Source organism: Eurosta solidaginis, chromosome 2, assembly GCF_040869045.1.
Source record: "Eurosta solidaginis isolate ZX-2024a chromosome 2, ASM4086904v1, whole genome shotgun sequence".
Taxonomy (NCBI): Eukaryota; Metazoa; Arthropoda; class Insecta; order Diptera; family Tephritidae; genus Eurosta; species Eurosta solidaginis.
In genome coordinates, this window is record NC_090320.1 from 66,890,325 (window position 1) to 66,910,902 (window position 20,578).

General features: G+C 39.3%; 1 pseudogene; it reads right to left on the minus strand.

The window, feature by feature from the left end:
- Positions 1–730: 730 nt before the first annotated feature.
- On the minus strand, positions 731–1,438 carry LOC137241530 (neuronal growth regulator 1-like; annotated as a pseudogene).
- Positions 1,439–20,578: the final 19,140 nt, after the last annotated feature.

The following is a 20,578-nucleotide window of genomic DNA, read 5'->3' on the forward strand; positions in this document are numbered from 1 at the left end:
CGAGTGAATCAAGAAACAAAAAAATGTAAAAACATTTTGTGTTTTTGATATATGTACATACCTCAAGATACCGATTATTTGGTGGAAATGGACAGGCTTGGCCGAAGCTGAGCTCAATAAATTTACTCATATAGGTCACTAACGACGTTTGAAAAGTCCATTTCTCTCAAATTTGGAAATTGTTAACTAATGGTTTTTTAATAATTAAAGTCATATACATAACAATATGGTGCCCTCAACAAAGTTAAACACTAAAAACACAGGGCTGCAAACCGTTTGAACCAAACAACCTGCTGCTTTAAGACTTTGAGCCACAACACGAACTGAACCGAATTTCCGACTTCCCCTGATTTTAGAGAAATTTACGGAGGAAGACTTGATGATCTAATTTGGAGCTTCCAATTGGCGTTTGTCATTGCGAAGCAGGAATGCTTAGCGAAACTTGCTACGCCAGGGCCAGAGTTGCCTAGGCGGGCAAGTGTAGTTAATGATGATGATGTAATGGATTGAATTTACAGTTTATTTCTTTTAAAAAGACATACAGTCAAAGCTAGTAAAATATTACAAAAAGCGGAAGCCCGTGAAGTTCCAAGAGATGTGTATTCTGAAAACAATAATTTTTGTTTTGTACACAGCTCTACTATACTCCGTATAATATATTAAATTACCCTCTATCAATATCAAATTATTGCCTTTTCCAACCAGTTGGTGATAATGGTGACTGTATTTCTTAGCTTTGTCTGCAAATATAATTCGAAAAAATATGCAAAAAAAAAAAAAACTAAAATCTATGCCAAAGTTATTTACGATAGGGGCCGTATCGCTAGCCGCATCACGATTCTAAAATCATTATCCAAAGTGAGGGATTCGTAGGTGCCACTCTGTACAAACTCCGCGCCTTTCAACCAAAAGTTAACTGTCGTTGGATGAGCTTCGGAAATGCACTCGAGAGTCACCTTTCGACCATAGCCCACATAGATGCTATCGTAACGGGTCCATATTGTTGGTGCAACTGTAAAAGGGAAAAAGAAAGAGTCGCATACAATTAGGCGCATTGCATTTTAGGAAGAATATGTGAATACTCACAATTAACAGCAATCATAATTCGCTTGTTGACTTTTGGTGGTATTCCATTCGAAGCTATGCACAAATAGGCTCCCATGCTCTCTCTTGTTACCTGCCAAAGTGTTAGGTTTGCACCTTAGATGCTATCAACTTCAGATCCATCCGCATTATTATGTAGCAGGGGCATATCACGTTCACGTCGTCAAATAACCGTAGGCTTTGGCAGTCCTGTCGCAGTACATGTTAGACTGACATTTTACCCCTCTTGCACAATCATATCGTTACTGATTTGATAGTCGATAATATCAGGTGGAACTACCACATCCAAATAACCAACTTGATTCTTCATTGGATCCGTATTTATTTGGCACATATACCGACCACAATCTGATTCACGTACATCACATATGCGTAACTTCCAGATACGATGCTCAGTGTGACTAATGCCTATGCGATAATTTTTGTAATGACATGATTTTGTATGCTGAGAATAGTTTGGGTATCGACTCTGAGCCAAGCAAGCTAAAAACAAGTATGACATTTTTAGTTTTTAGCTTCGTCTTGTAAAACCAACCTTTATGACATCAAATCATGAACAACGCAGGTAAGAGTTGCATCACGGCCAACGGGCGCTGTTACGTTATTTATTGGTCCACTAAATTTTGGATCAACTAGAAGAGGAAAAGAAAAAATTGGATTCATATATGTATGTATGCTCATGGATACTGAAAGCTGAGCACATTTTTGTTTGTATATATGTATATACTAGCAAACTGAGTTTACCGAATATACTGATAGGAGTTTAAAAATTTGCTTTGTTGAAATCGGAAATGTAGGCAGGGTAGATGATCCATATATCTAGCCAGTACGGAAAATATATAGTTCAAGACTAGTGCGCTTCTAGTGCATTCGGAAGCTCTACTAGTTCGCCCCCAATATCTTGTATATGATTTCAACTGGCGAATTTAACATGGCGATGTATTTCCTTTTCTATAGTTCCGCACTAAATCAAATTCGCCAGTTTACATCTACATAGTTCGTTGATTGGTAATATTTAGATAGTTCGTTCGTATTAAAAAACTCACAGTTTCGATATCATTCCGAAATTCTACATGCTTATCCATGTTGATACTTGCTTTTAGCCTCTTGCTATTTTAGCAAACTCTCGATTTTTGTCCCTAGGAAATCTGGTTACCGAACTAATATTTATTGGTGCTTTAGATATAGTTTTGAGTCAGAATTTTTACCTACTTTACTCTGTATGTGGACTATCAATGCTTAGCTTAACAACCCCAACGACTGCACTGTATGCCATTTTGTACATTCCCCCAGTAGACCTGGTGGGGAAGAACCTAGCGTTAACAACTGCAAAGAGATTCAATGCCTCGGAGCAGCTTGAGTGCAGACAATACGGCTATATTAGTATAGCGTCATTAAATATTTGACGGGCAGACTACCTATTTCCCTACCTGCACTTCGATGGGTATCTTAGAGCCATGATAGAGGTGTGAGGTTGGCGCGAGGGGGATAAAATGGCAGACGAGGCGATATACGTATATACCGAAGGTTCCAAAGTAATGTTAGAAAATAAACAAATCCGACAACCAGCCACAACGGGCGCTGTTACAACACCGTAGCGTATTTCAGGCGGAAGTAGTAGCCGTGATTACAGCAGTAGAAATACTGGTAGAAAATACATAGCGCAAACTGCAGCCGCTTCAATTCTTATATTGACAGCCAACCAGCAATTAACGCTATAATCTCGCACAGCACAGGATATATCTAGAAAGAATCAGTATAGGGAAAAATATACATAAATATTGGGTCCCTGCGAATATGGGAAAGGATGGAAACTAAAAAGTAGATGAGCTAGCTGAACAAAAGAAGGCAAGAGCTGCAAACGATCGAACAAACAGGAAATGTGTGGAAACAAGAGCGGAGCTGCAAAGTGTCGAATATCATGTGCAGGTTTTAGAACCTTAGATCAACGAAGTTACTCCTATTATTGAAAAGAGTGGACAGTAGGCGCATGATGGGTATTCTGACTGGACACTGCCTTCTGGCGTCACATGCTTTAAAATTAGGCTTGATCAGTGATAGCAATTGTAGAAAGTGCGGCTTAGAGGAGCAAACGATAGAGAACGTCTTCTGCACGTGCCCTGCGCTCGCAAGACAAAACCTCCAGTTGTTAGGTTTGGCAAAGTTATCAGATTTAGAAGCAATAAGTAGCATGGGTTCAAACTTCTAGTATTTTGCCAAGAATACGGAGTTATTTTATAACGGCCTGGTTTCTGATAGGGGTTTTTAGTTTAGTCATTGAGCAAACTTCTGTTAACAATATGGTTCATTCAGTATATGTACGTGAGGTCCTCATGGATCAACCTAACCTACTAACTCCTCTACAGGGTTCTTAAAACTGCGCAAGATGTCGAACAAAGTTATACAAACAAAATAATTTTGCAACTTTCTTCAATCGAAGCGACTGCTGAGTATCACCCTATTTTGGCTGCCGCACGGTGGGGTATTTGATCAATCTAGCTGGCCAAAACTAAAACAGCAGTTATTTCTGTTAAAAAAGTAGTTGCCTCACTTCATTTTATGAAAGAAAATATTTGACAGTAAACTCACGGCGTTCCGCGCATAATTACTATGGATCGAGTCCCCGGTTTCGGAGGGACCCGGGTCATTTTTTGGCATTACAAAAGATATGTATGTCAATATGGGTATCAAACGAAAGGCATTTTACCCCGCATTTTTACTGACACTTTTAAGTAGGGTTGCCACTTATGGTTGCCACCTCACCTCCTTTTTTATATTTCTTTGTATATCCACTACCATCTCGGAAACGGCTTAATCGATTTGAATCAAATTTGGTACATCGATTTAGTATTACATTCTAAGAGTTATCACCTAGGTGTTGCCCCTGAGGATGTTTTCACAAGGTTGCCACCTTTTGCTAATAGGGGTATCAGTCTCTTACAAAATTGACCTCAACTCAAAAAATCGCGGATATGAGCAGCCGTTGTTGTTATTAAACTTTGAAAAAAATACAAGCTTATGTATTGCCAAAAAATTACTGCCATGATATGCCACGAAAAAAAGATATATCCTTTTGTTTGCAAGATTTTTAAAAAAAATTAATATTGAAAAGTAGTAGTATTACAAGTAGAATAAATCAGTTAAAAGATGCGGTATAAAAAATCTAACATATGAATTAAAAACACATTTACCTGTCTTAAAAGAAAATGTAACTAGTTTGATTAAGGCTAAACAAGTAAAAAAGTGTTTAGGTTATAAAGGTATATTGCTTTTTAATCCAAAAATACATCGAACTGCACACAATTTTTATACAATTATAGATGTGCGCGGTTAGCATCGTTGACGTTGCAGATGGGTTCTGGGGTATGTGTACTATTCAGTGGACATCTAGGAACGACAGGGAGTATATTAAAAAAATAAATGGAATATTTTGAAAAATCGACTTTTGGCCAGCTAGATTGATCAAATTCCCCACCGTATGCCGGTTGAAAAACGCCCTTATTTTAAAAAACGTAAATATATACCTTGTTTCAGAATTTGTTTATAGTAAGTAATATTTCCGAATTAATTCAAAAAAGCTTCATTTCATAATTGGTTTCAAAAACTGACTTCTCAGCATATATTTAATACATTGATTTGGAAAAAATTCTGATATACTTAAGACGTTCTTCAACCGAATAGGAGATATGGCATTTTTGAAAAACCATCAGATCGATCGTTATCCAACTGGCAGCCAAGACAGGGTGATATTTTACCTAGCATTCGATATGTATATTAAAAAAAAAAAATTGTGTAACGAAAACTATGTAAACTAATTTCGAAAATGTTTTCAAAGATTCGAGTAGTGCTTAAAAATGAAAATATGCAAATATGTAATTTTATATTAGGAAAGATGCAATAAACCAGGCAGGTGAAGCCAATATTACAAAATGTGGTCGCATTTAACAATACTTGCACTCATAAATTTAAGTTTTGCTTTTTGACTTATCTGCAGCATTGATTTTTCCAATATCATAAAAAATACTACATTAATACCGTTCTGAAATATGAAGTGGGGTGCAGGAAAAGAAAGGCTGCGGTCTGTATTTCCTTTTGTGGTAGGGTTTACTTTCTTTTCCTGTGAGCAAATGGAAAAGTTTTAGGCAACAGAACTGAATGTCTGGCTCTTCAAAGTATCACTTTGTTCACAACTAAGAAATATTGAAACATACTGCTGACGTCAATGAGATGATTGGCGATCTCGAAAAATATCATTAAATTGTGGATGAGTATCTGGGAGGCTTGCAATGCGAAAATTCGGGATTGACGGTATACGGTGTGTCCAACATTTATATATGTTTATATAGAGGTTTTACAGCAACGATTCTTTTAGATTTACTTGATAGCAAAAAATATGTTGGCTTATCAAAACTTAATTTTAAACAGCTCTGGATAACCCTGGAAACATGAAGTAATGACTCTTTTCTCTCTAAACATCTTTCTCTCTTATTTCCTCCCCGTTCTGCATTTTCCAGTTTACCTTAATCGGCTCATACTATTACTCTTAATCATAGTCTTATATAAAACCTTACATACGCGTATGCCTTGCAGGAAACTCAAATCCAAACATAACAACATAAAAGTCGATAAAAAGATAGCGGGTATCGATTCTTCTTTTGTGAGTCTTCTCCAGGATTTAGAGTGTTATGACCATCTTGCAGAATAACGATTTAGCAGTTCCGAAGCCCCACTTATAAGGTGCTATTGCACATTTCTCTTGATATAATTTCATACGCGATATTAAGCAGGTTGATGTCGAGGTTATTGGCATGGCTTAAGGGATCGCTTTTCTTGTTCATTGGGCAACTTAAATCTGGTAGCATGCGTCAACAATCGATTTATGGCTGCCGTCAGTCACGCTGTGCTCGATCGAGCCTGGGTGAAGTTAATCAACCCCTACCCGTTTGGAGATGTTATAGCGTACAGACTGAATTTTCCGACTGTAATATCAAAGACTCTTCCCTTGTCCAACTCTTTCTTGTTGCAGATCGGAGAGGCTTCTTTTCCACCATAAAACTAAGCCTTTGACATCGAGTTGCACTTCCCTTCACATTGTTCGTCCTTTCTCAATAACAATTATATCACGCAGGGTCCGGAAATTCCTGGTACACGCCTGAAAATCGTAGTCCTTAAAAGGCTTACCGTGGTTAGAAAAAAAAGAAATCTCATCCGGAGCTGGCTTTGCTCGGGTACAGCATTTGGATTTTAGTCGCCTCTTACGATAGGCAGTCTTTAACGTGGGTATATTCTAAGACCCGATAATCCGCGGGCTCTCTTTAAGTTTACAGAAATGTATATCAAACAAGATATTATAACCCTAAGCTGTACATGTTTATGAATCTGCAACCTCATGCTATTCATGAAGGCTGCCCCATCCCGCGCTTAACTAAACTTTTCCATTACCATGCATAAATATAGTAGCAGTGATTTGGTACCTGGTATGTGCCTACCGAATTCCCCCAGGAATCACTAAACCATTTGAATATGAAGTTCATATGTTTGTTTATGTCTGCACTTAAATGTAATATTTTTGCTGATTGGCATAAAACCTCCTTACATGGGAAAACTTCAAGCTTTTCACAATTATCAAATATTTGTTCACATGTAAAACAATAATAAAGTTATGTGATTTGTAAAACTAAATTAAATTAAACATTATGGTTAATACTTTTATGTAGATACTAGCAGACCCGGCAGACGTTGTTCTTCCCTAAATTTGGTCTATCTGCATACATTTTGATAAGCTTTTTCCGTCTAACTCTGCCCTCGCCCCACTACACTTTTTCCTAATCTTTGTATACACCCCCCCTCCGTATTTTTCGCTTCATCTATCTCCATATTCATCTCATTCTATCTCTTTCTTAGTCTCCTTCTCTCTTTTCTCTTCTTTCATGTTTTTCTCTTTCTTCTTCATATATTACTGCCAGTCCCAGAGGGTGATATGTATTTTGTTCTAGTCCCATTCCGAGTCTCAGTCTCAGTCTCAGTCCCAGTCCTAGTCCTAATCACAGTCCTAGTCCGTCTCTGGTCTACTTCCCGGAAAAAAGCCTCGTAAATACTAATTTAGGAAAATTTATATACCAAATTTCAGGCAAATCGAATAGGACGTATGTAAATAGGTATGTGGGTATTATTAATTCATGTCTTTATTTTGGCTTCGCATGCATATTTATCAGTTTTGCCAGGTTGATGCGACTAAATCGAATATCGCAATGAAAATTACTTTAAAGCTCTCAGCAACAGCTTTCACTTGATATCCATAATACACACACATTCTAGGGGTATCCTGGTCCATGTTTTGGCCTATCAACAGCTTTCATTTGTTATCCATGTTCTATAAACATATTCTGTACCCTGTACTAAAGCACTCATCGGCAGCTTTCATTTGATATCCATATTGTATAAACACATTCTAGGGGTGCCCGGATCCACGTTTTGGCCTATATCTCAAGACCCGAGTCACCAATAGGTATGAAAACTACCCTGTACTAAAGCACCCATTAACAGCTTTCATTTGATATCCATATTGTATAAACACATTCTAGGGGTGGCCGGGTCCACGTTTTGGCCTATATATCGAGACCCTAGTCACCAATAGGTATGAAAACTACCCTGTACTAAAGCACTCATCAACAGCTTTCATTTGATATCCATATTGTATAAACACATTCTAGGGGTGCCCGGGTCCACGTTTTGGCCTATATATCGAGACCCTAGTCACCAATAGGTATGAAAACTACCCTGTACTAAAGCACTCATCAACAGCTTTCATTTGATATTCATATTGTATAAACATATTCTAGGGGTGCCCGGGTCCACGTTTTGGCCTATATATCGAGACTCTAGTCACCAATAGGTATGAAAAATATCCTGTATTAAAGCACTCATCAACAGCTTTCATTTGATATCCATATTGTATAAACACATTCTAGGGTTGCCCGGGTCCACGTTTTGGCCTATATCTCGAGACCCTAGTCACCAATAGGTATGAAAACCACCCTGTACTAAAGCACTCATCAACAGCTTTCATTTGATATCCATATTGTATAAACACAATCTAGGGGTGCCCACGTCCACGCTTTGGCCTATATCACGAGACCCAAGTCACCAATAGGTATGAAAACTACCCTGTACTAAAGCACTCATCAATACCTTTCAGTTGATATCCATATTGTATAAACACATTCTAGGGGTGCCCGGGTCCACGTTTTGGCCTATATATCGAGACCCTAGTCACCAATAGTTATGAAAAATACCTTGTACTAAAGCACTTATCAATAGCTTTCATTTGATATCCATATTGTATAAGCACATTCTAGGGGTGCCCGGGTCCACGTTTTGGCCTATATCTCGAGGCCCTAGTCACCAATAGGTATGAAAACTACCCTGTACTAAAGCACTCATCAATACCTTTCAGTTGATATCCATATTGTATAAACACATTCTAGGGGTGCCCGGGTCCACGTTTTGGCCTATATATCGAGACCTTAGTCACCAATAGGTATGAAAAATACCCTGTACTAAAGTACTCATCAACAGATTTCATTCGATATCCATATTGTATAAACACATTCTAGGGTGCCCGGGTCCACGTTTTGGCCTATATCTCGAGACCCGAGTCACCAATAGGTATGAAAACTACCCTGTACTAAAGCAATCATCAACAGCTTTCATTTGATATCCATATTGTATAAACACATTCTAGGGGTGCCCAGGTCCACGCTTTGGCCTATATCTCAAGACCCAAGTCACAAGTAGGTATGAAAACTACCCTGTACTAAAGCACTCATCAACAGCTTTCATTTGATATCCATATTGTATAAACACATTCTAGGGGTGCCTGGGTCCACGTTTTGGCCTATATATCTAGACCCTAGTCACCAATAGGTATGAAAAATACCCTGTACTAAAGCACTCACCAACAGCTTTCATTCGATATCCATATTGTATAAACACATTCTAGGGGTGCCCGGGTCCACGTTTTGGCCTATATCTCAAGACCCTAGTTACCAATTGGTATGAACACTACCCTGCACTATAGCACTCATCAATAGCTTTCATTTGATATTCATATTGTATAAACACATTCTAGGGGTGCCCAGGTCCACGTTTTGGCCTATATCACGAGACCCTAGTCACCAATAGGTATGAAAACTATCCTGTACTAAAGCACTAATCAACGGCTTTCATTTGATATCCATATTGTATAAACAGATTCTAGGGGTACCCGGGTCCACGTTTTGGGCTATATCTCGGAATCCTAGCCTCCCAGTTGGATGAAAATTATCATGTACTATAGCACTCATCAACGGCTTTCAATTGATATCCATATTGTATAAACACATTCTAGGGGTGCCGGGTTCACGTTTGGCCTATATATCGAGACCCTAGTCACCCAGCGGCATAAAACTTACCCTGTACTAAAGCACACATCAGCAGCTTCAATTTGATATCCATAATTTAAAAACACATCCTAGTGCTACCCTGATCCACGTTTTGGCCTATATCACGAGACCCTAGTCACCAATAGGTATGAAAACTATCCTGTACTAAAGCACTAATCAACAGCTTTCATTTGATATCCATATTGTATAAACACATTCTAGGGGTGCCCAGGTCCACGTTTTGGCCTATATCACGAGACCCTAGTCACCAATAGGTATGAAAACTATCCTGTACTAAAGCACTAATCAACGGCTTTCATTTGATATCCATATTGTATAAACACATTCTAGGGGTACACGGGTCCACGTTTTGAGCTATATCTCGAGACCCTAGCCTCCCAGTTGTATGAAAATTATCATGTACTATAGCAATCATCAACAGCTTTCATTTGATATACATATTGTATAAACACATTCTAGGGGTACCCGGGTCCACGTTTTGGGCTATATCTCGAGACCCTAGTCACCCATTTGTATGAAAATTATCCTGTGCTATAGCACTCATTAACAGCTTTAATTTGATATCCATATTGTATAAACACATTCAAGGGGTACCCGGGTCCACGTTTTGGCCTATATATCGAGACCCTAGTCACCCAGGGATATGAAAATTATCCTGTACTATAGCACTCATCAATGGCTTTCATTTGATATCCATATTGTATAAACACATTCTAGGGGTGCCCGCGTCCACGTTTTGGCCTATATATCGAGACCCTAGCCACCCATTTGTATGAAAATTATCCTGTACTATAGCACTCATCAACAGCTTTCATTTGATATCCATATTGTATAAACACATTCTAGGGTACCCGGGTCCACGTTTTTGGCTATATCTCGGAATCCTAGCCTCCCAGTTGGATGAAAATTATCATGTACTATAGCACTCATCAACGGCTTTCAATTGATATCCATATTGTATAAACACATTCTAGGGTACCCGGGTCCACGTTTTGAGCTATATCTCGAGACCCTAGCCTCCCAGTTGTATGAAAATTATCATGTACTATAGCAATCATCAACAGCTTTCATTTGATATACATATTTGTATAAGCACATTCTAGGGGTACCCGGGTCCACGTTTTGGGCTAAATATCGAGACCCTAGCCACCCATTTGTATGAAAATTATCCTGTACTATAGCACTCATCAATGGCTTTCATTTGATATCCATATTGTATAAACACATTCTAGGGGTGCCCGGGTCCACGTTTTGGCCTATATATCGAGACCCTAGCCACCCATTTGTATGAAAATTATCCTGTACTATAGCACTCATCAACAGCTTTCATTTGATATCCATATTGTATAAACACATTCTAGGGGTACCCGGGTCCACGTTTTGGGCTATATTTCGGAATCCTAGCCTCCCAGTTGGATGAAAATTATCATGTACTATAGCACTCATCAACGGCTTTCAATTGATATCCATATTGTATAAACACATTCTAGGGTACCCGGGTCCACGTTTTAGCTATATCTCGAGACCCTAGCCTCCCAGTTGGATAAAAATTATCATGTACTATAGCACTCATCAACGGCTTTCAATTGATATCCATATTGTATAAACACATTCTAGGGTACCCGGGTCCACGTTTTGAGCTATATCTCGAGACCCTAGCCTCCCAGTTGTGTGAAAATTATCATGTACTATAGCAATCATCAAAAGCTTTCATTTGATATACATATTGTATAAACACGTTCTAGGGGTACCCGGGTCCACGTTTTGGCCTATATATCGAGACCCTAGTCACCCAGCGGCATAAAACTTACTCTGTACTAAAGCACACATCAACAACTTCAATTTGATATCCATAATTTAAAAGCACATCCTAGTGCTACCCTGATCCACGTTTTGGCCTATATCACGAGACCCTAGTCACCAATAGGTATGAAAACTATCCTGTACTAAAGCACTAATCAACAGCTTTCATTTGATATCCATATTGTATAAACACATTCTAGGGGTGCCCAGGTCCACGCTTTGGCCTATATCTCAAGACCCAAGTCACCAGTAGGTATGAAAACTATCCTGTACTAAAGCACTAATCAACAGCTTTCATTTGATATCCATATTGTATAAACACATTCTAGGGGTACACGGGTCCACGTTTTGAGCTATATCTCGAGACCCTAGCCTCCCAGTTGTATGAAAATTATCATGTACTATAGCAATCATCAACAGCTTTCATTTGATATACATATTGTTTAACACATTCTAGGGGTACCCGGGTCCACGTTTTGGGCTATATCTCGAGACCCTAGCCACCCATTTGTATGAAAATTATCCTGTGCTATAGCACTCATTAACAGCTTTCATTTGATATCCATATTGTATAAACACATTCTAGGGGTACCCGGGTCCACGTTTTGGCCTATATATCGAGACCCTAGTCACCCAGGGATATGAAAATTATCCTGTACTATAGCACTCATCAATGGCTTTCATTTGATATCCATATTGTATAAACACATTCTAGGGGTGCCCGGGTCCACGTTTTGGCCTATATATCGAGACCCTAGCCACCCATTTGTATGAAAATTATCCTGTACTATAGCACTCATCAACAGCTTTCATTTGATATCCATATTGTATAAACAGATTCTAGGGGTACCCGGGTCCACGTTTTGGGCTATATCTCGGAATCCTAGCCTCCCAGTTGGATGAAAATTATCATGTACTATAGCACTCATCAACGGCTTTCAATTGATATCCATATTGTATAAACACATTCTAGGGTACCCGGGTCCACGTTTTGAGCTATATCTCGAGACCCTAGCCTCCCAGTTGTATGAAAATTATCATGTGCTATAGCAATCATCAACAGCTTTCATTTGATATACATATTGTATAAACACATTCTAGGGGTACCCGGGTCCACGTTTTGGGCTATATCTCGAGACCCTAGCCACCCATTTGTATGAAAATTATCCTGTACTATAGCACTCATCAACAGCTTTCATTTGATATCCATATTGTATAAACACATTCTAGGGGTACCCGGGTCCACATTTTGGCCTATATATCGACACCCTAGTCACCCAGGGGTATGAAAATTATCCTGTACTATAGCACTCATCAATGGCTTTCATTTGATATTCATATTGTATAAACACATTCTAGGGGTACCTGGGTCCACGTTTTGAGCTATATCTCGAGACCCTAGCCTCCCAGTTGTATGAAAATTATCTTGTACTATAGCACTCATCAACAGTTTTCATTTGATATCCATATTGTATAAACACATACTAGGGGTACCCGGCTCCACGTTTTGGGCTATATCTCGGAACCCTAGCCTCCCAGTTGTATGAAAATTAGCATGTACTATAGCACTCATCAACGGCTTTCATTTGGATCCACGTTTTGTACTATATCTCGATACCCTAGTCACCCAGGGGTATGAAAATTATCCTGTACTATAGCACTCATCAACAGCTTTCATTTGATATCCATATTGTATAAACATATTCTAGGGGTACCCAGGTCCACGTTTTGGGCTATATCTCGAGACCCTAGCCTCCCAGTTGTATGAAAATTGTCCTGTACTATAGCACTCATCAACAGTTTTCATTTGATATCCATATTATATAAAAACATTCTAGGGGTATCCGGGTCCATGTTTTGGCCTATATCTCGAGACCTTAGTCACCCAGTTGTATGAAAATTATCTTGTATTATAGCACTCATCAACAGTTTTCCTTTGATATCCATATTGTATAAACACATTCTGGGGGTACCCGGGTCCACGATTTGACCTATATCTCGAGACCCTAGCCACCCGTTTATATGAAAATTATCCTGTACTGTAGCACTCATCAACAGCTTTCATTTGATATCCATATTGTATAAACACATTCTAGGGGTACCCGGGTCCACGTTTTGGGCTATATCTCGAGACCCTAGCCTCCCAGTTGTATGAAAATTATCCTGTACTATAGCACTCATCAACAGGTTTCATTTGATATCCATGTTATATAAACACATTCTAGGGGTATCCGGGTCCATGTTTTGGCCTATATCTCGAGACCCTAGTCACCCAGTTGTATGGAAATTATCTTGTATTATAGCACTCATCAACAGTTTTCCTTTGATATCCATATTGTATAAACACATTCTAGGGGTACCCGGGTCCACGTTTTGGGCTATATCTCGAGACCCTAGCCTCCCAGTTGTATGAAAATTATCCTGTACTATAGCACTCATCAACAGTTTGCATTTGATATCCATATTGTATAAACACATTCTAGTGTTATCCGGGTCCATGTTTTGGCCTATATCTCGAGACCCTAGTCACCCAGTTGTATGAAAATTATCCTGTACTGTAGCACTCATCAACAGTTTTGATTTGATATCCATATTGTATAAACACATTCTAGGGGTACACGGGTCCACGTTTTGGGCTATATCTCGAGACCCTAGCCTCCCATTTGTATGAAAATTATCCTGTACTATAGCACTCATCAGCGGCTTTCATTTAATATCCATATTGTATAAACACATTCTAGGGGTACCCAGGTCCACGTTTTGGCTTATATATCGAGACCCTAGTCACCCAGTTGTATGAAAATTATCCTGTACTGTAGCACTCATCAACAGTTTTGATTTGATATCCATATTGTATAAACACATTCTAGGGGTACCCGGGTCCACGTTTTGGGCTATATCTCGGAATCCTAGCCTCCCAGTTGGATGAAAATTATCATGTACTATAGCACTCATCAACGGCTTTCAATTGACATCCATATTGTATAAACACATTCTAGGGTACCCGGGTCCACGTTTTGAGCTATATCTCGAGACCCTAGCCTCCCAGTTGTATGAAAATTATCATGTACTATAGCAATCATCAACAGCTTTCATTTGATATACATATTTGTATAAGCACATTCTAGGGGTACCCGGGTCCACGTTTTGTGCTACATATCGAGACCCTAGCCACCCATTTGTATGAAAATTATCCTGTACTATAGCACTCATCAATGGCTTTCATTTGATATACATATTGTATAAACACATTCTAGGGGTGCCCGGGTCCACGTTTTGGCCTATATATCGAGACCCTAGCCACCCATTTGTATGAAAATTATCCTGTACTATAGCACTCATCAACAGCTTTCATTTGATATCCATATTGTATAAACACATTCTAGGGGTACCCGGGTCCACGTTTTGGGCTATATTTCGGAATCCTAGCCTCCCAGTTGGATGAAAATTATCATGTACTATAGCACTCAGCAACGGCTTTCAATTGATATCCATATTGTATAAACACATTCTAGGGTACCCGGATCCACGTTTTGAGCTATATCTCGAGACCCTAGCCTCCCAGTTGGATAAAAATTATCATGTACTATAGCACTCATCAACGGCTTTCAATTGATATCCATATTGTATAAACACATTCTAGGGTACCCGGGTCCACGTTTTGAGCTATATCTCGAGACCCTAGCCTCCCATTTGTATGAAAATTATCCTGTACTATAGCACTCATCAGCGGCTTTCATTTAATATCCATATTGTATAAACACATTCTAGGGGTACCCAGGTCCACGTTTTGGCTTATATATCGAGACCCTAGTCACCCAGGGGTATGAAAATTATCCTGTACTATAGCACTCATCAACAGCTTTCATTTGATATCCATATTGTATAAACACATTCTAGGGGTACCCGGGTCCACGTTTTGGGCTATATCTCGGAATCCTAGCCTCCCAGTTGGATGAAAATTATCATGTACTATAGCACTCATCAACGGCTTTCAATTGACATCCATATTGTATAAACACATTCTAGGGTACCCGGGTCCACGTTTTGAGCTATATCTCGAGACCCTAGCCTCCCAGTTGTATGAAAATTATCATGTACTATAGCAATCATCAACAGTTTTCATTTGATATACATATTGTATAAACACATTCTAGGGGTACCCGGGTCCACGTTTTGGGCTATATCTCGGAATCCTAGCCTCCCAGTTGGATGAAAATTATCATGTACTATAGCACTCATCAACGGCTTTCAATTGACATCCATATTGTATAAACACATTCTAGGGTACCCGGGTCCACGTTTTGAGCTATATCTCGAGACCCTAGCCTCCCAGTTGTATGAAAATTATCCTGTACTATAGCACTCATCAACAGTTTGCATTTGATATCCATATTGTATAAACACATTCTAGTGGTATCCGGGTCCATGTTTTGGCCTATATCTCGAGACCCTAGTCACCCAGTTGTATGAAAATTATCCTGTACTGTAGCACTCATCAACAGTTTTGATTTGATATCCATATTGTATAAACACATTCTAGGGGTACACGGGTCCACGTTTTGGGCTATATCTCGAGACCCTAGCCTCCCATTTGTATGAAAATTATCCTGTACTATAGCACTCATCAGCGGCTTTCATTTAATATCCGTATTGTATAAACACATTCTAGGGGTACCCAGGTCCACGTTTTGGCTTATATATCGAGACCCTAGTCACCCAGGGGTATGAAAATTATCCTGTACTATAGCACTCATCAACAGCTTTCATTTGATATCCATATTGTATAAACACATTCTAGGGGTACCCGGGTCCACGTTTTGATCTCAAGACTCTAGGCACGTAGCGAAAAAAAGGTAGACTTTGGCCGATTCTCAAACCTACCCAATATGCTCACAAAATTTCATGAGGATCGGTTCAGCCGTTTCGGAGGAGTTAAGCCTCTAAAACCGTGACAGAAGAATTTTATATATTAGATTAGGCTGAGTGTGTTCCTTAAAATGTTCGATTTACACATTAGGGCAAGAAAGCCATTCCAGAAGACCGGCATTTTAGTTTCGCGATTCCTAAAATTTTCCCTTTTTATAAATTTTTTCACTCGCATCCTCCTCCCACCCACATTTTCTACTACTGCCTTGTCTAACTAGCCTTATTTGTGACGTCACAAGGCAGTGCTCATTCACAATACTCTCATGAGCCTATAGTCCTCTTAATAGTGATAAGAGTAACTTAGTTAGTCGAAGGTTATGAAACCTGCACAAGATGTTAGACACTTTACAGCCGCACCCTTTTCCTGTTTGGTCGATCATGTGCAGCACTCGCCTTCTCTTAATCTCGCCCAACCATACTGGGGCGTACATGGCACAAGCTTCGAGGGATGCGCCCTGTTTAACTAGGTCATCCGCTTTTTTATTTCCATCTATTTCCATATGCCAAAGGACCCAATGTAGATGTATGCTTCGCCTTATCCCGATTCTTTCCAAGGATTGCTTACACTCTCACACACTTTTAGATGTTGTGTTATGTGAGATAATTGCTTTAAGTGCTACTTTGCTGTGATTTTTAGGCTATTTTCTTCCAGTGTTTATGCTGCCTAGGTTACGCCCGAAAAACACCACAGTACAACGTAGACCATACTCCCTCCATTCATTTGGAATAATCGGTATATACGTGTATCGCCTCAATTACCATTTGGGCACCCTTTCGCCAACCATCCACCACTATTGTGACTCTAAAATGCCATACAGTACGGCCGTAGCCTCTATACTCCCTCACATTCTTTGAGGTCGGTTTTTTTTCGTTTGGCAGTCCATCAACCAAATACTTCTTAGTATAGGATAGCCTTTACAATCGCTATAAATAATCAACGAGATAGATAGACCCACGTACACTCAACAGTCTTTTACATTTTAGTGCTGTCGAGGCCTTATTCGCTCTGTCCTCTAAGTTGATTTTCCCCTACAACTTGCTGCTCCTGGAACAAATAACATAAGTAAATTCAAGCCAGATGGCTCAAGTTACCGGATCGCAACTGAGCGAAATCTTCTAACGTATCGATAACTAGAGGAGGTCACTATCGAATTTCTTATAAAAATACATATCGCATTAACTCATGTAGGTGAAGAATTTAAATTGGAAATAATTTTCTCGCCAATGGGCCAAAAATATTAAATTAAGATCACTTTACCAACATCGTAACTGGCATTGAGCCACACATTTGAGTATTTTTGTGAAATAATGTTTGATACAAATTTTATTCTTAACAAATGATATAGACATTACTTTGGATTTATCGTAACGTAATATCATTGTTGTTGCGAATTTTTAGAATTATCGATTACTCTGCGTTTTCTGCTATCTGTCGAGTCACTGAAATTTCGAATAACACTGATTGATTTTCAGTTGAATTTTTGTACATTCAGTAGCCTCGTTCGCATTATTGTCCATTGGTCTAGACTTTCTGAGAACAGCCTTCTCGATTAGTTGTTTACTTATTTTTCTTATCTGCAGCATCTCATATTTGCTGCTGTCTTATATATATATGTGTCAGTAAAGTTATCTGCGTTTTTTGTTGCTGTATCTCTACGCTTTAGCTGCTGTGTTCATGTGTACGTAGTTATCGCCGCATAGTTACCAGCCGAAACTGCTAATATTCACCACAATATCTTAACTTCTAGCTGGAGCACCTGTTCCATTGGCATTAGGCTCTTTGTAATACCAAGGAAAGACACCACTACCTTTTCTCTTCAAATCATTTCGAGGAACTGATAAAAGCAACCTAGTCCTTGATGTCATAACCCACGACCTGGCGCAGATTATCCGAAAAAGGAGCTCCTAGAAAGCGCTGCCTTTCGTTACTTAGCCCATGGAAGCTGAAGATGAGGTGAGGCACCGTTTCCTCCTCCTCATTCTCTCTACAACTTCGTTACAACGACAGGTTAAGTTAGGTACGAGTAGGAGTGGTCACCGGTGCAAGCACCAGTGCACTTAGCCCCTTTGTGATACCACACGGATTTCTCCCCTACTTAAAGCAACAGGTCGATTCAGCATATCTGAGGAATTCCTTAGGTTCAAAATTAATCACATCACAAAGATAATCAAAGAAGGGAAATCCCAGAAATGTCTTCTTCTTGTTCTAAAACGAAGCACAATCGCACAGAAAGTACTTAACTGTTTATAAATTCTCCTCGTCTCTACAGCTCCTACATTAATCATTGTAGGAAGCACCCAGCGGTTGCGCACGCCTCCCAATTGATATGTGGCCGCTTATAAGTCCAACCACCAGAGATATGCCCCCTTTTACAAGAAAAGAAGATTTCTCGTGCGTTTCGCATCCCACTCAAGCCACACGGGCTTAGTGTGAAAGCAGAATTCTAGAATCCTCCCTTTCACATCCACTTCCCTGAAGAAAGTCCCTTCACTTCCAGAACGACGAAAGAGAAACGGATGTGCCTTTCTTGCAAGTTCGTCAGCCACCTCATTGCCCAGTATATCCGAGTGTTCAAGCAACCATACGAGACTAAGCGAAATTTGCTCATCAATATCTTTAAGAAATTTGCGGCACTTCTCTATTGTCCTCGACCTAGTGCAGCCTGGCTGTCAAAATAAATTCTAATATTGTTATAGCCGTGAGAAGCCTTTCTCAGGTGAGCAATGGCCTCGTTAATTGCAGCGACCTCCGCCTGAAATATATTGCAATGATAGGGATCGATTGTACTCTAGTCGAGGTGCAAATATACCGCTTTCCACCGTGTTATCCAGTTTGGAACCGTCATTATATATGTGAAGCCTATCATCCAGCGGCTCCTTCAACCAATAATCGCTATCCGTTTGAAAACATCCTAATTCATATCGAAAAAGATAGTCGGAGTGCATTAGTCCGACGAAGGCGAATTCAGATTCTTATCATTGTCTTTAATGGGAAAAATATATATAGTGTCCAGCGCTTCTGCGGGTTTGATTTAGCATCTAAGCTCGTACACCAGACCAAAGCTCCGTATAAAATATGACAGTCCCCACATTCGCGCAATAGCTCCCCTACGGCCGTGCGATGATAAAACGCATCTAACATTTCTACATGCCTATGTAAAAGGCAGTGCCCAGTTGGTACGCCTTTTAAAAAGTTAATAATAACAAGTAAGGAAGGCTAAGTTCGAGTGTATCCGAACATTACATACTCAGCTGAGAGCTTTGGAGACAAAATAAGGGAAAATCACCATTTAGCAAAATGAAAATAGGGTAACCCTGGAATGTGTTTTCTGACATGTGTATCAAATGAAAGGTGTTAATGATTATTTAAAACGTAGTGGGCCTTAGTTCTATAGGTGGACGCCTTTTCGATATATCGCAATAAGGGTGGATCAGGGGTGACTCTAGAATGTGTATCAGTGTGTGGGTATCAAATTAAAAGTATTAATAAGGGTTTTAAAACGGAGTAGCCCTTAGTTGTATATGTGAAGGCGTTTTCGAGATATCGACCAAAATGTGGACTAGGGTGACCCAGAACATCTTCTGTGGGGTACCGCTAATTTATTTGTATACATCATACCACGAACAGTATTCCTACCAAGATTCCAAGGGCTTTTGATTTCGCCCTGCAGAACTTTTTCATTTTCTTCTACTTAATATGGTAGGTGTCACACCCATTTTACAAAGTTTTTTCTAAAGTTATATTTTGCGTCAGTAAACCAAACAGAATTATGGCATTTTTTTCATTTTTCGTGATGTTCGATATCGGAAAAGTGGGCGTGGTCATAATCGGATTTCGACCATATTTTATACCAAGATAAAGTGACTTCATATAAGTTCGTGAACTAAGTTTAGTTAAGATATATCATTTTTTGCGCAAGTTATCGTATTAACGGCCGAGCGGAAGGACAGACGGTTGACTGTGTATAAAAACTGGGCGTAGCTTAAACCGATTTCGCCCATTTTCACAGAAAACAGTTATCGTCATAGAATATATGCCCCTACCAAATTTCACAAGGACTGGTCAATTTTTGTTCGAATTATGGCATTAAAAGTATTCTAGACGAATTAAATGAAAAAGAGCGGAGTTACGCCCATTTTGAAATTTTCTTTTATCTTTGATTTTGTTGCACCATATCATTACTGGAGTTGAATGTTGACATAATTTACTTTTATACTGTAAAAATATTAAATTTTTTGTTAAAATTTGACTAAAAAAACAATCTTTTTTAAAGTGGGCGTGGTCCTTCTCCGATTTT